Source organism: Lucilia cuprina, chromosome 4, assembly GCF_022045245.1.
Source record: "Lucilia cuprina isolate Lc7/37 chromosome 4, ASM2204524v1, whole genome shotgun sequence".
NCBI classification, from domain to species: domain Eukaryota; kingdom Metazoa; phylum Arthropoda; class Insecta; order Diptera; family Calliphoridae; genus Lucilia; species Lucilia cuprina.
This window is the reverse complement of record NC_060952.1, coordinates 53,987,491-54,002,073: the sequence shown is the minus strand read 5'-3', so window position 1 is coordinate 54,002,073 and position 14,583 is coordinate 53,987,491. Positions and strand designations below refer to the sequence as shown.

The following is a 14,583-nucleotide window of genomic DNA, read 5'->3' as shown; positions in this document are numbered from 1 at the left end:
TATAAACAATTCAAATCCCAGTGGTTCCCAATCGGCACTTAATAGTAACAATAACCATACATCAACTAAAGTAAAACAATTTAAGGCCCATAATACTAAAGTTGAAACAATTTTCTGCACATTATGCAAAGAAAACCATAAAATCAGCTCCTGTACCCGATTTTTGAATATGGATTATAGAAATCGTGTTTCAACTTTGAAAAAATTTCGTTATTGCGATAATTGCCTCAACATTGGACATATGTATGGTGATTGTAGTAGCACAAACGGTTGCTCCAAGTGCAAAAGGAAGCACCACACTTTAATGCATAGGGGTTTTGTAAATAAAATAAAATTGTAATAAAATACTAGATTTCAGGGCGAAAGTCAAAATAGTTCTGTCCAACAAATACAGTCCACAAATACAAATCAATTACAGTCCACTAATATCGCAGGTCCGTCTGGTGTTGTTCAGTCTCATCACACATCAGTAGCTAAGAAAGTGATGTTGGCTACAGCTTGGGTCAATATAATTAGTTGTGGTTCCTATTACAAAGTTCGAGCACTCATAGATCCTTGTTCGGATGAAAGTTTTGTTTCTCAGTGAATACAAACTGTATTGAAGATGCCCACTAAGCCATTTTCCGCAGAAATTGCTGGTTTAGGAGGAGAATTAGTAAGCAAATCTTCAAAGATTGCGAACTTTATAATTGTTTCTCTGTTTGATCAAAATGTATCTCTAAATATTCAGGCTTTATTAGTTCCTCGTGTAACAGGAAATGTACCTACACATACATTTAAGCCTCCAAAGAATATAAATTTGCCCAATCTGAATTATGCTTACACCAAGTTTTATGAAAGCAGTGAAATAGACTTATTGTTAGGAGGTGATTTGTATCCCCTAATTCTTCGTGATGGAGTTCAACATGGAATTTTCGAATCTTTAGTGGCCCAAGAGACAATTTTTGGCTGGATTGTCACAGGCCCAACTCCAAGTAATGATTTCTCACGTTTTTCAATAACCAATTATATGACAAAAGTTTCCATTGACGATCAGTTAACAAAGTTTTGGGAGTTAGAAGAAGTTTCTCGTAGAAAGATTTTATCAGAAGAGGATAAGAAATGTGAAGAGATCTATCTTTCTACTACCACAAGAAATTCTGAAGGAATTGCTCTCAGTTAATATTTAAGAAATGAAAAGGTTTTAATGCGAAATCATGAATTTAAGGCTCAATATGATGAGGTTTTAAAAGAATACATAGCTTTGGGACACATGGAGAAAATTGAAAATTCAGAAAGTAGTCCGAGTTATTATTTACCTCACCATGGAGTTTTTAAGCATGACAGTACCACCACAAAGTTAAGAATTGTTTTTAATGCTTCAAGCTCGTCTTCTAATGGTAACAGTCTTAACGATTTGCTGTTTGTAGGCCCTATATTGCAAGCTGATTTAGTAGCCCTAATTCTAAAATGGCGATTCTTTCAGTTTGTCTTTAATGCAGATATATCCAAAATGTATCGACAAATTTTATTAAAATCTGAACATAGACAGTATCAGAAGATAGTTTTTCGTAGTCCTAGTGAAACCCAAATCGAAGATTATCAGTTGAACACCGTCACCTTTGGCGTTAATTGTGCCCCCTTTTTGGCCCTTAGAACGCTTTTACAGTTAGCTGACGATGAAGAACGATGTTTTCCGCTAGGCTCAAGAATTCTTCGTGAGTCAATGTATGTTGATGATGCTCTTGTTGGAGCTCATTCGATCCCTGATGCTTTGGAGGCACGAGACCAATTAATTGGTATATTGGGAACAGCTCAATATACCATTTCTCAACAGGTTTGAGTTGAGAAAATGGGCCTCAAACTCTAAACAAATTTTAAAAAATTTGCCCCAAGAGCATCTTCTTAACTCTTCTTTTTTGTCGCTCGATGATAAAAGTAATGCTAAACCACTCGGTGTCCGCTGGAATGCGGCAGAAGATTACTTTTATTTTACAACTGAGAAGATTAAGTTCAAAACAGCTTATACGAAGAGGGAAGTACTCTCAGTTATAGCAAGGCTATTTGATCCAGCAGGTTGGTTGGCCCCAGTGATTATAACAGCAAAGATTTTGATGCAGCAAATGTGGCTCGACAAAATAGACTGGGACGAACATATAAAACCTGTGGCTCTACAAAAATGGAAGACATTCATTTCTAATTATAATGAGATTGATACAATTAAACTTGATCGTTGGGTTCAATATACGCCTAGTTCTTATATTGAATTTCATGGCTTTTGTGACTCTTCTGAGTTAGCTTACGCAGCTACACTATATACACGCATTGTAAATGGTGATAAAGTTTATGTAAATCTACTAATTAGCAAAACAAAAGTGGCTCCAGTTAAAAGGCCATCTTTGCCGCGTTTAGAGTTGTGTGGCGCAGTTCTTTTAGCCAATTTAGTAAACAGCGTAATCCCCAATTTCAAATTGCATACGTATAACTTATATTTGTGGTCCGATTCGACAATAGTTCTTGCTTGGTTACGAAAACCGCCATGTAATTGGAAAACCTTTGTGGCAAATAGGGTAGCAACAATATTAGAAAAAGTATTAAACAAAAATTGGTTTAACGTAGCTTCTTATCATAATCCTGCCGATCTAGCAACCCGGGGGCTGATAGCTTCGGATTTAAGAGAAAACAAACTTTGGTGGAATGTTCCTGATTGGCTCAGATTAAACAAATCGTCGTGGCCCGAAGGTTCATTAGAATTCGAAACAGTAGAAGAATCGAAACAAGTCCAAGTTAATATTGCTAGATCCGCTAATTGAGAAGATACACTGGACCGTTTTTCAAGTTTGCCCAGAGCATATCATGTTATTGCTTATATATTTAGATTTTTTTAATCTTGAGAGCAAAAGCAGACGAAAAGCTGTAATTACGAAACTGTTAGAATTTCGGCTCAAGAACTTGTATTTGTACGAAATCGGCTATTTTTTCTCTCTCAACAGTCGCACTTTTCTAAGGAGTTTAGTTATCTGTCATCGAAAAAAAATTGACTCTCGTAGTCCTTTATTAACGCTTACGCCTTTCTTAGACAAAAATGGTATTATTCGTGCTAATGGTCGTTTTGGCTCTACAAAATGTTTGTCATACAATGAACGACATCCCGTAATACTTGCATATACTAGTAGATTAGCACGACTTTACGTTGAATTTGTCCACAATATGGTCTTACATGGAGGCCCTCGTTTAGTCCTAAATATCGTACGTCGTACGAGTGTTGGATTATAAAGGCTAAAAATCTAATAAAAACGGTCATCCACAACTGTAAAATCTGCGTTATACATAGGAAAAAGCTTCAAAATCAGATCATGGCAGTGCTACCTGAAGAAAGAACTACTTTAAGTCGCCCTTTTACTAATACAGGTGTTGATTTTGCCGGCCCATTTGAAATCAAAAGTTTTACTGGTCGATATTGTCGTATCACTAAAGGCTACGTGTGTCTATTTGTTTGTTTCTCTACTAAGGCCGTTAGCGATTTGTCCACTCCTGCATTTCTAGCAGCTAGCAGCTAGTTGCTCGATTTGTTGCTCGTAGGGCAACCCTAGTCGCATTTTCTCTGATAATGGAAGAAATTTTGTTGGCGCTGCAAGAGAACTTGAAAATAACTTCGAAAAACATATAGAAGAATTACGTGATTCAGCAGTAGAAAATTATGGCCATCAATATCTTGAGTGGCACTTTATTCCTGCAGCAGCTCCTCATATGGGAGGACAGTGGGAGGCAGGAGTAAAAAGTTTGAAAATGCAGCTGGACAAATGAAATATACGTTTGAAGAGTTTTCGACACTTTTGGCAAAGATGGAATCGTGTCTCAATTCGCGTCCTCTTGGCCCTACGTCCGACAGCATCGATGATTTGTTCGCTCTTACTCCTGGTCATTTTTTAATAGGCTCTGCTATTCTTACTCCTGCTGAACCTGAAGTGCTTAGCTCGCCAATTAGTATAGTAAACCGTTGGCGAAAAATCAAAGCATTACAGCAAGAAATCTGTCACCGCTGGAAAGACGAATATTTAAAAGAGTTGCACAAGCGTAATAAATGGAAAAGTCCCCAAATAGACTTAAAAGAAAATGACCTCGTTGTTCTTAAAAGTGAACCTTGTTGTCCAACTGAATGGCGCTTAGGTCGTGTTGTAAAAGTTTATCATGGTTCTGACGGTAAAGTTCGAGTGGCTGACCTTAAAACTCAAAATGGCGTAATCACTCGACCGATACACAAATTAGTTTTACTCCCTAATTGCACTGATTAATAATTCAATATCACCTTTTCTAAAAAAAATTGCTCATTTAAACTTCTAGATTAAAAAAAAATGGACTTCAACACCGATTATGGTTGCCCGCTTTGTAATCGCCTTCACGCCATACGACAGTGTTCACGTTTTATTGTGATGCCCGTGGAGCTAAAGCTTCGAGTTGTTGCCCAAAACTTGTTATGTTATAACTGCCTGGCTCAGTCGCACAGCCGAGCGAATTGTAGAAGTATAGATCGGTGCCGTCGCTATATGCAGGACCATAATACTTGGTTGCACCCTTTGCGCCGGGCCGTATTTGGTTTCCCATGACGGCGTTGATACGGGTAGTCACCAATCATGATACTGACGTCTTCATTAGAGCATTAATAGATCCAACAGCGGCCAGGTCAACAATCATGAAACGTGAAGTCGAAGAATTGGGCTTACGGATTTCTAAAGGACGTACTGAAACGTCGCATAACGGTTGAATGTATTTTAGAAGACAAGATTTACGGCCGTAGCCCTATTGTTAACGTGGAGCGAGTAGACAAATATCCACGTCCAACAACTATAGACCGTGCCAATGCGGACGTACACTGGCATATTAGTTGCCCTTACCAGCTTATCCTAGGAGCTGATAATATGAGCAGAATTCTGATTGGACCAGCTATGAGTCGCCCAGGACAACTATATGCCCAGAATACCATATTCGGCATAGCATATTTTGGAGAAGGTGTCAAAAGAACCTGAAGTATATTATTTATGCCATAATTTGTTGCCCTTAAAAGGCTTTTAAGTACACTTAAAAATATTTGAATTTCTTTTTCTTAAAGAAAAATGTATAATGTACTATTATTTTTTATATACTTGAATTGTTCTCATATGTTAATTATATTTGTTAACTTTTGTTATTCCTTTTTTATAATTAACAATAATGAACTTAAAATGTTAATTTGTTGCTCTAGATATGATAATTGAATTTGTTATATTACTTATATCTAATTTTGTATTTGATTTTATATTTTGCACTACCGTTGCAAGGTCGGCGGTATGTTTGTGTCTGTCTAGTGTAACACATAGTTTATATTTTCTCTATGTGTAAAATCGCTACAACAATATGCATTGTATGGCAACTCCCTACTTTAGTGTGGTGAGTTTGCGTTGCTCTTTATGTCAAAGGGCTTGACACATTTTTCATTCTCATTGCTTTTCAACCACCGGACAGACAACAAGTGTAAAATTAATAAAAGAAATTGAAATAAAATAAAAGTTTAAGAATTAAAATAAAATTAAAGTTTAATTAAATAAAAACAAAAGGAAAAGTGAACTTAAATAAAATAAACAGAAATAAAAAGAAAAGAAGTAAACAAAGCTATTTAATAAAATAAAAATAAGGGTTGTTTTTTGGCAACACAACAACAAGTGTTTGTGTGTATATTAAAAACATAGTTGGCCCTGACCTGCCGCATCAAGAAAAAACCAAGTGGACGGCTGCCGGAGACAGTTTGCCAACAACCAGCACCTAGGAATCAGCTCAGCAACTAAGAGGTAACAACCGGGATTCCCGATTTGGCCCCAAACAATAACAGTTAGAGTCCTCAAATTTTGTCGGAGGGACTTTAGTATCAATATGATTATTTGGGATAAAAAGCGGGAGGATTAGCGTTATGGGGCGTTGCACCTCCCACATTAATTTATTACAAAAATTAGTTTATCTTGGAAACTAATACAGTTCGAATATTAAAATTTTGCACGAATAACTTTAAAATCCATGTAAACATTTTGGGTAATAAATGGCGGACTTCCTATGAGGGAAACTACACCTCCCATATTAATTAAATACAAAAATTTGTTTTTCTTGAGATATTATAACAGTTAGAGTCCTCAAGTTTAGGATAAAAAGTGGGCGAACTAGCGTTAGGGGACATGGCACTCCCGTATATATTAAATACAAAAATTTGTTACAGTTAAAATCTAACAGTTTTGCATCTATGTAAACATTTTGGGTATTAAATTGCCGAACTACCCATATGAATAAAATACAAAATATTGTCTATCTAGGAAAACATAGAACTAGATTCATAAAATTTTGGATAATGGGGGCTTGACACCACATATATGAATTAAATACAAAATTTCGTTTATCATGAAAATTGTTAGATAATTTAAATTTTTCATAGATAGATTAAAATTGGTGAACTTGCAATAATTTGCTTGGCACATCTCATATGTAACATATTGTTAATCTGAAAACTGTTGTTGTTAGAATTTTCAAAATCTTTAATTGGGGTTTTTATTTATACTAGAGGGTAAAACAAAAAATATTTGTATATACCAAGGCGTAAGAATATGAAATATTTTTTTAAATATAAAAGTTTATATTAAATTTTAGCAAGTAAGAAATAAATACATCATTAATGTATTATTTAAGAATTGAAATGAAATATATTGCCATCAAGAGAAATTATAATAAACCTTTAAGAAGAATTGTATAATTTAGTAACTGAATAAATAACTTTTTGGTTATTATGTATTTAATTTCGATTGGACGAACGAATGAAACAAAACTCGTAGTTCGACTTCAATCGAACAAAGTTTCTTCAAAACTTCGATCGGACTTTCCAATCAAACTCGTTTTCCCTCGTTAAAAACGCAGATTAAAAACGATTTATCACTACTTTCAATAATAGGGTTCATGATAATTCGTCGATTACGCCAGTAGATAAATTCAATTATCTGTTAAATTGTCTTTCTTTTTTAGCCCTATCAGTTGTGGAACCTTTCCAAGTGACAGATGAGAATTACCCGAAGGCCGGGAGCGGTTCGAAAACAAAGTACTAATTTTCATGGAACACACTACAACACTTTTCAACATTTCTGAAATGTCCAAAGGTGACAGTGTTTCATTACGTTATATTATAGATACCGTTTCTGCAATTCGTGGTTCACTATTATCGCTTGGATCGGAATTAGACATTATGAATAGTCCTTATAGTAGGCGTTGTACGGTTTGTCAGTCCGCTCGTTACATATTTTCGTTCAACTTTTCCTGAAACATCTATAAATAATGCAACTTCGTTAGTAGTTCAAAAGAGCCATAATACCAACTTCTGTGGTTCTTATCAAAGATAGTTTCGGTTGTTTTCAACCTGTAAGAGTTCTTCTGCATTCCTGAAATTAACTTTATTACAGAAGAAACTGCCAAGAAACTTTCTACCAAATTGTCAAGATGTGTTTGGAATAAGTGAAATTTAAACAAAAATTAGATATTCTGTCGCTGCTACCATAAAATCCCGAATTGGCTCATTTCAGTGGTCATAAACATTTGCAGTAACGAAATCTATGTCAGCCCAACAGCCTGGTTAAAAAATAATACAACAAGGTTCACAATTCCAGAAAACATTACATGTAATTTGGCCCTAGATTCTTCAACTTCAATTCTTGATAACATATTAAGAAAATTTTGGGAAGTTGAGGAATATGTAAGTGGTCCTCATATATTTACTAATGAGGAACAAAATCCTAATTATTTAGGTGAGTCTTTCAAAATTAGTAAAAAAAAATTAGTCTTCAACTCGCAAAGTGGAATAGCAATTGTAAAGACTTCGTAACTAACAACGCGAAGAAGTTGTCATTAAAACCACTAAAGAAAATATTACAAAAACACTTGGAATGTCTTGGAATCCTACTCAGAATATTTTTTGTTTAGAATTAACTTGCCCGCTGTAAGTAATCCCACAAAACGCTCCATAGTAGCAAAAATTTTCGATTTTCTTGCGCGTCCGTATTACTTAGTAGAACTTGGTCAAAAATAAAACAAAAAATCGGAAATTTTGTATCTTCTATATTCTTTTAGACGGATTCTAAAATTAATAAACCCTTTATTGTTTTGTAGCAAATCGTATCTCAGAGTTACAAGAACAAGCTCAAGACGTTATAATGCGACATGTGCCATCAAAAAGTAATCCAGCCGTTATTGTGTCTCGTAGTTGTAGCGCTACAGACTTGCCTAGTACAATTTGGTTTAATGGTCCCAAATTTATTTTCGAAGATGTTAGTAACTGGCCCGCAAATACAACTCATGAATCCGAAAAAATTTTGGAAAGAAAAACGATTCTTAAATGCACTACAAATGACATCACCAAGTCCGTCATAGTTAAAATTATAGATAAGCATTGGTCGTAGTATAAAATTCTTCGGATACTTACATACATTTTTCGAATTTATAATAGATGCAAGGTTGACCCTCTGTTGAAAGCCAACGACATCGTGCATCTCCCACCCCAGGAGTTGGAGAACACATTTTGGAAATTAGTAGCACATATACAAAGTAAAAACTTCGTTGTGGAGTTAAACGCCATTTTAAACAATATTTTGGTACACCGTCCAACCCAAAGTTGATTGGACAAATAATGGGCAACCTACCAGTTGATCGACTAAGAGCTCAACGACCATTTTAGGTCAGTGGAGTCGATTTTTGTGGCCCATTCCCAACTTCGTATTCGTTGAAAGGTACCTTACAAAACTTACGTCGCAGTTTTTGTGCGCTTTAGCTCAAAGGCAACTCACTTGGAGCACGTTTCCGAATTGTCCACAAACAATTTTATATTTTGTTTAAATCGCTTTGTTAGTCGACGCATTTTTTTGCGATAACGATAACAGATTTGCAAACAACAAACTCAAAAAGTTAAAAGATAAATTGCTCTCTAATAAAATCGTATTAGAAATCAAGTGGCATTGTACTCAAAATGGCTTCGAATTTTGTTTCATCCCCTCTCGTGCCCCACATTTTAGTGGATTGTGGGATGCAGCTGTCAAATCTGCAAAAACCATATTAGTAAAAAATCTTGATCAAGCTCGCCTTACATTTGAAGAACTACAAACTTTAATTGTCGAAATAGAAGCTACATTGAACTCTCCTTCTTTAGCTCCAATGTCAGATGCAATGTCAGCATTAAATCGATGGCAACAAATTCGTATCTCAAAAATCAATTTTGGCAACTGTGGTCCCGAGATTATCTTTTATCGCTACAGCAACGTTCGAAATGGTCTAAAACACAACCAAATATCAAAATTGGACAACTAGACTCCACCACAGAATTGGCTCCTTGCAAGAGTCACAAAACCAATTTTTGGTACTGATGGACATGTACGAGTAGTCGAATTGATTGACATGTACGAGTAGTCGAATTAAAATCTGCTAATGGTTTTTGTCGGCGACATATAAACATGGTGTCCACATTACCTAATTTATAGGAACTTTGAAACGCTGACCTTTCAACGGCGGAAGAATGTTGGAGGAGATCATATTTTTTGTCGCCGACTGTTTAATTACTTCTTTGTTTTTTTTTCGTTCATACTTTCCAATGCCCTTAATGTTGTTGTTAATACTGTGTCTGTTAATACGTTTATTATTGTTAGTGCAAATTTTGTCATTCTTCTTTCTGTCGTGTACCAACAATAGTTTAATATTTTTGTTTTTGGATAATGGACCACTTTATATTTATAATTTGTAAATTCTTTGTGGTCTATAAACATTAATTTTTAAATTTAAAAAGACAGTAGTAATTGAACATGCACATGACCAACATCATATGTGCGGCAAATCTCTCGCGCATTATTAAAATATTTATTTTTGTAATAAGTATTTTTTTATTGCGACAAGCACTAAACTTTTAATTACCGAAAAGACTTAACAAATCTAGATTCTAAACCAAACTAAATGGGTACACAGTTTGAAATTCAACAAATCTTACAATAGAAGTTAAATTTACATATAAACAAGTTAGAGTGCTATATTCGGCTGAGCCGAATCTAATATACCCTCTGCCAGCTACTTCTATATTAATACATGTTATTGGTCAAATATTTAAAGAAATAAGTTTTTTCATGTATTAAGCAGAAAAACCCTAAGATTTCAAAAGCCTAAATTTGTTAAAATTCCAAGATTTATTGAACATTACAAACGCCATTTCCTTTTATATTTTCATAGCGTCATAGGATATTCTTTAGCGATATTTAATACTTTAAATGTATGCACGTGTATACATGCAACTAGTTAAATACGGTTAAAGTGCTTTTAGAGGGAGGACCTAGTATGGGTTATATGACCAATTAAAGAGCAATCGTAAAAAATTCTTTAAGCTAAATTCCTGTCCATAAAAACTATATTTCATTAAAATTTTGTATCCATATCGTAATTTAGTAATAAGTAATGTGTGTTTAAGAGATTTTCTGAAGGGAACCTTGTATGGGACCGACCGCACCCATGTTATGAACTGATCGTGAAATTTTTTATTGAGTGAAATATTTGTGAAAATAAGTTTTCTATTGTTTTTTAATGGAAAGAACATTACAAACACCATTTTCTTTTATATGTTATTAAGTTATCTAAGAAACTATTAGAGCTAGAATCCTCAGTAATAGTTGGCAAATTTTGTGTGTTTATCTAAATTAGGTAATGAGTTATTGGCGTTTTAGTGACTTTTTGGGAGGTAGCTATGACCAATTGTAGACCGATTGGAAAAAAAATTTTCGGTGACATGTATACAAAAGTAATATTTGTGGAAAATTTTGTATGATTATTTTAATTTATGAGCGTCTAAATGATTTTCGGGAGGGGACCTTGTATACAGTGTTGCCAATTTATCACTTTTAGTGCTAGATTTAGCACTTTTTTAAGTCATTTAGCACCCAAAAATGTAATCTAGCACCTAGCACCTTTTCTAGTATTTTTCAAATATTTTTTGGCACTTTTATAGCATTATTTATAATATATTTTACATATTTTGTTTTCGTCTATGTTAAGTTTTTCCTGTAAAAATATGTTTACAAAATATGTGTAATATAAAAATAAGTTTTAGCCGGTTATTTGTGAAATGATCAATTCTGGAATGAAATGATTAAATGATTAAGTGATTTTTAATTCAAATTGTTGAGATTAAAATCAATTTTGGGAATCAGTAAATTTACATTTCAAAAATATTTTCAACAAATTTGATATATTTTTCACTGGTTTTATGTAGAAATTTTGAAATTTTTAAATGCCGTATTTAAATCATCCCGAAATAAGTGAATTTGGTAGGTTCGCGTACTAAGCTAAAACCTATATTTATGCAATTGAAAATTGTACAAAAAATAGAGCAAAATTGTTAAAGTAAATAAATTTGGGTGTCTCGGTAGGCTAGATGCTATATGTTTGTTAGTGTGCTAGTCGGTCTGGGGGTTGTCGGTTTAATTCCTACAAGAGACTTTGATCTTAATTTACCCTGCTCGGTAAATTGGGTTGAGTATAATTTGTAATTGTATTGTAATGGATAAATAAATTAATCTGTATATAAAATTAAAATTAGTGTTAAACTCGTTATATTATAAATGAAAAAAAACTATATTTTCTTAGCACTTTTTATTAGTATTTTTTCTTTATTTTTAGCACTTTCTAGCATTTTTTTGAAAAAAAAAATCTAGCACTTAGGTTTTGGCAACACTGCTTGTATGGGAGCAGTGTTGTTTCTGTATACAGGGGTTATATTTGTGGTGAATTTTTGTTATATATGAATTAGGTAATGACTAATGGGCGTTTAAGTAATTTTTCGGGAGGTATATTGTATGGGATCTATGGCCAATTGTGGACCGATGGAAAAGTTTTTTCCTTTGTATGAAATAAATTGACATAGAACTTTAACTTGTAAAATTGTGAAGACATCAACATTCTAATGGAAGTTATTATCAATAAAAACATTTTCCGGGAATACGTACATTTGTATGGGAGGTACATGATATTGTGAACCGATTAAAAGTTGTATCTATGAGAAAATTCATCAATTTTTGTAAAAAGTACAACTAAATATGTGAAAAATCGCCATTTTTTTAGAGTTATTCTTAAGTTTTTACTCATAACTCTAAAACTGTTTGACCTATTTTGGTATTGGTATTTTTAATACCAAACTGCTTAGGACAATAATGAATATTTTGAGTGAATTTTATGGATTTACATTGCTTTGTTTTAACGTGAGCATGGATTTCATAAGAATATATATAGAATATATATACATTGTTGGGTTTTAGATAAATATTTCAAAGTGTTACTAACGGAATGACATACTTATATATACCCTCTATCACCACTGATGTATAAAAATAAAGGCTTTAAAAAAATTATTCTTTGATATCTAGGTTAAAAATTTATATGTTATAAGCGTTAAGTTGAATTTCTAAATTCATCATTGTATAGGTCCAATGATTTTCATTAAGACCGGATTTATTTAAATATAACAATTTGTATCACTGATAAAACTGAAAAACGAGTGGAGTTTTATTTATATAAGAATTAAATCGTAGCCGGCGAATTTAAGTGCTCTATATGCCTAAAATGCATTTCGAGTAAATCGATGTTGAAGTTTAACAACATTTTTCTAAAAAACTGCTCGATAGGATTTTATTTATCTCCCGATCTTGCTCTATACGCCATCTCAAGCACATTTCTTTGTAAATACACACATTAGAAAAGCTATAAAACATGCCTAAAAATTTTAACACACAAAAAAGAAAAAACAATTAATTCATTTACAAATATATATATATAATATATATATATAATATATATATATAATAATATTATATATATATATATAATATATATATATATATAATAATATATATATAATATATATATATATATATATATATATATATATGTATATATATATATAATATATATATATATATATATATATATATAATATATATATATATAATATAATATATATAATATATATATATATATATATATATATATATATATATATATATATATATATATAATATATATATAATATATATATATATATATATATAGATATATATGAATTGCAATTCATTTGAATTGAGTTGATTTTGAATTAATTCAAATGAATTTGGAAAGAAAGAAAACGACAAAATGCAAGCAAAGAAAAGACAAATAAAGGCAATGACTTATTTCGGCTCCATGTAAAGATGTGTGGATTACAGACTCGGCCGCTACTCAGCATATGACGTCAAGTAAAGAGTGGTTTTCGGATTTGCATATGATAAACGATGATCGTTTTTTTACATTGCAAATAATGAGAAATTGAGTATACATGGTTTTGGTACAATCAACTTTAAGGATAAAAGCACATGTTTCAGGTATGTTTATTTTCTGTCAAATAAATCTGAAGTGCTTGAAAAACTTAACGGGGTTTTAAAGAACAATATTCTCTTTTAAATAACGTAATTCCTTATTATCTGTTCACGCCCTACAAGGTCTTGCAATGGTATTTTTGTCACTTGTTAATTATTTGAAAAATTTTAAAACAAATAAGATTAAACTTCAGATTGTGGAAATAAAATTTTCAGTTTTTAATAATTTTTCTAAAACATCTAAAAAATTACATATCTCGGTTCTTCCATTTACTAAAATAATAACCGGTGTGCTTCGCTACCCCTATCGAAATTAAATACATAATAATCAAAAAAAATATTTAATTAGTTACTATATTATAAAATTTTTCTTAAAGGTTTATTATAATTTATCTTGATGACAATATATTTCATTTAAATTCTAAAATAATGCATTAATGATATATTTACTTCTTACTTGCTAAAATTTGATATATACCTTTAGTCTTAAAGAATAATTCTAATGCCTTGGGATATACAATATTTTTTTACCATCTAGTATAAATAAAAAACACACTTAACGATTTTGAAAATTACAACCACAATAGTATTCCAGATTAACAATATGTTACATATGAGAGATGCCAAGCAAATTATTGAAAGTTCGCCAATTTCTATCTATCTATGAAAAATTTGAATTATCTAACAGTTTTCAAGATATACGAAATTTTCTATTTAATTCATATATGTGGTGGCAAGCCCTCCACTGAAATTCCTAGCTCTAATAGTTTCTTAGATAACTATTTTTTCTACTTAATTCATGTGGGGGCTTCAAGCTCCCCAGATTAAAGTCCGCCCTTTATCCTTAAAACGTTCAGATGAATATTAAAGTAATATAAGCAAAATTTTTATGAATCTAGTTCCATATTTTCCTAGATAAACAATATTTTGTATTTTATTCATAGTCCCCATTAAAAGTTTGCTCGTTATACACTATCTGTTCATGAAAGTTTGCTCTTTGTTCTTAAAAATATTTAGAATTTAGTTGTATAAGATTATTACTGTAATAGTTTCCAATATAAACGCCCCCTATCACTAGTCCTCTCACATTTATTCTCAATAATCATATTGACACTAAAGTGGCTCCGAAAAAATTTTAGGACTTTAACTGTATTATCTATATTATCTC

General features: G+C 32.3%; 1 protein-coding gene across 2 annotated transcripts in view; it reads left to right on the top strand.

Moving 5' to 3' along the window:
- The window catches only part of LOC124419436 (gustatory and odorant receptor 22-like), a 300,765-nt gene that overhangs the window by 26,242 nt on the left and 259,940 nt on the right, over positions 1–14,583 (top strand). Inside the window, exon 1 of one of the 2 annotated variants that reach the window (XM_046948903.1) lies at positions 5,568–5,804. The exons of the other annotated variant lie outside the window; for it this stretch is intronic. The gene's annotated coding sequence lies outside the window, so the exon portion shown is untranslated. Of the gene's footprint in view, positions 1–5,567; positions 5,805–14,583 lie in introns of those variants that run through there. 2 annotated transcript variants of the gene reach the window in all.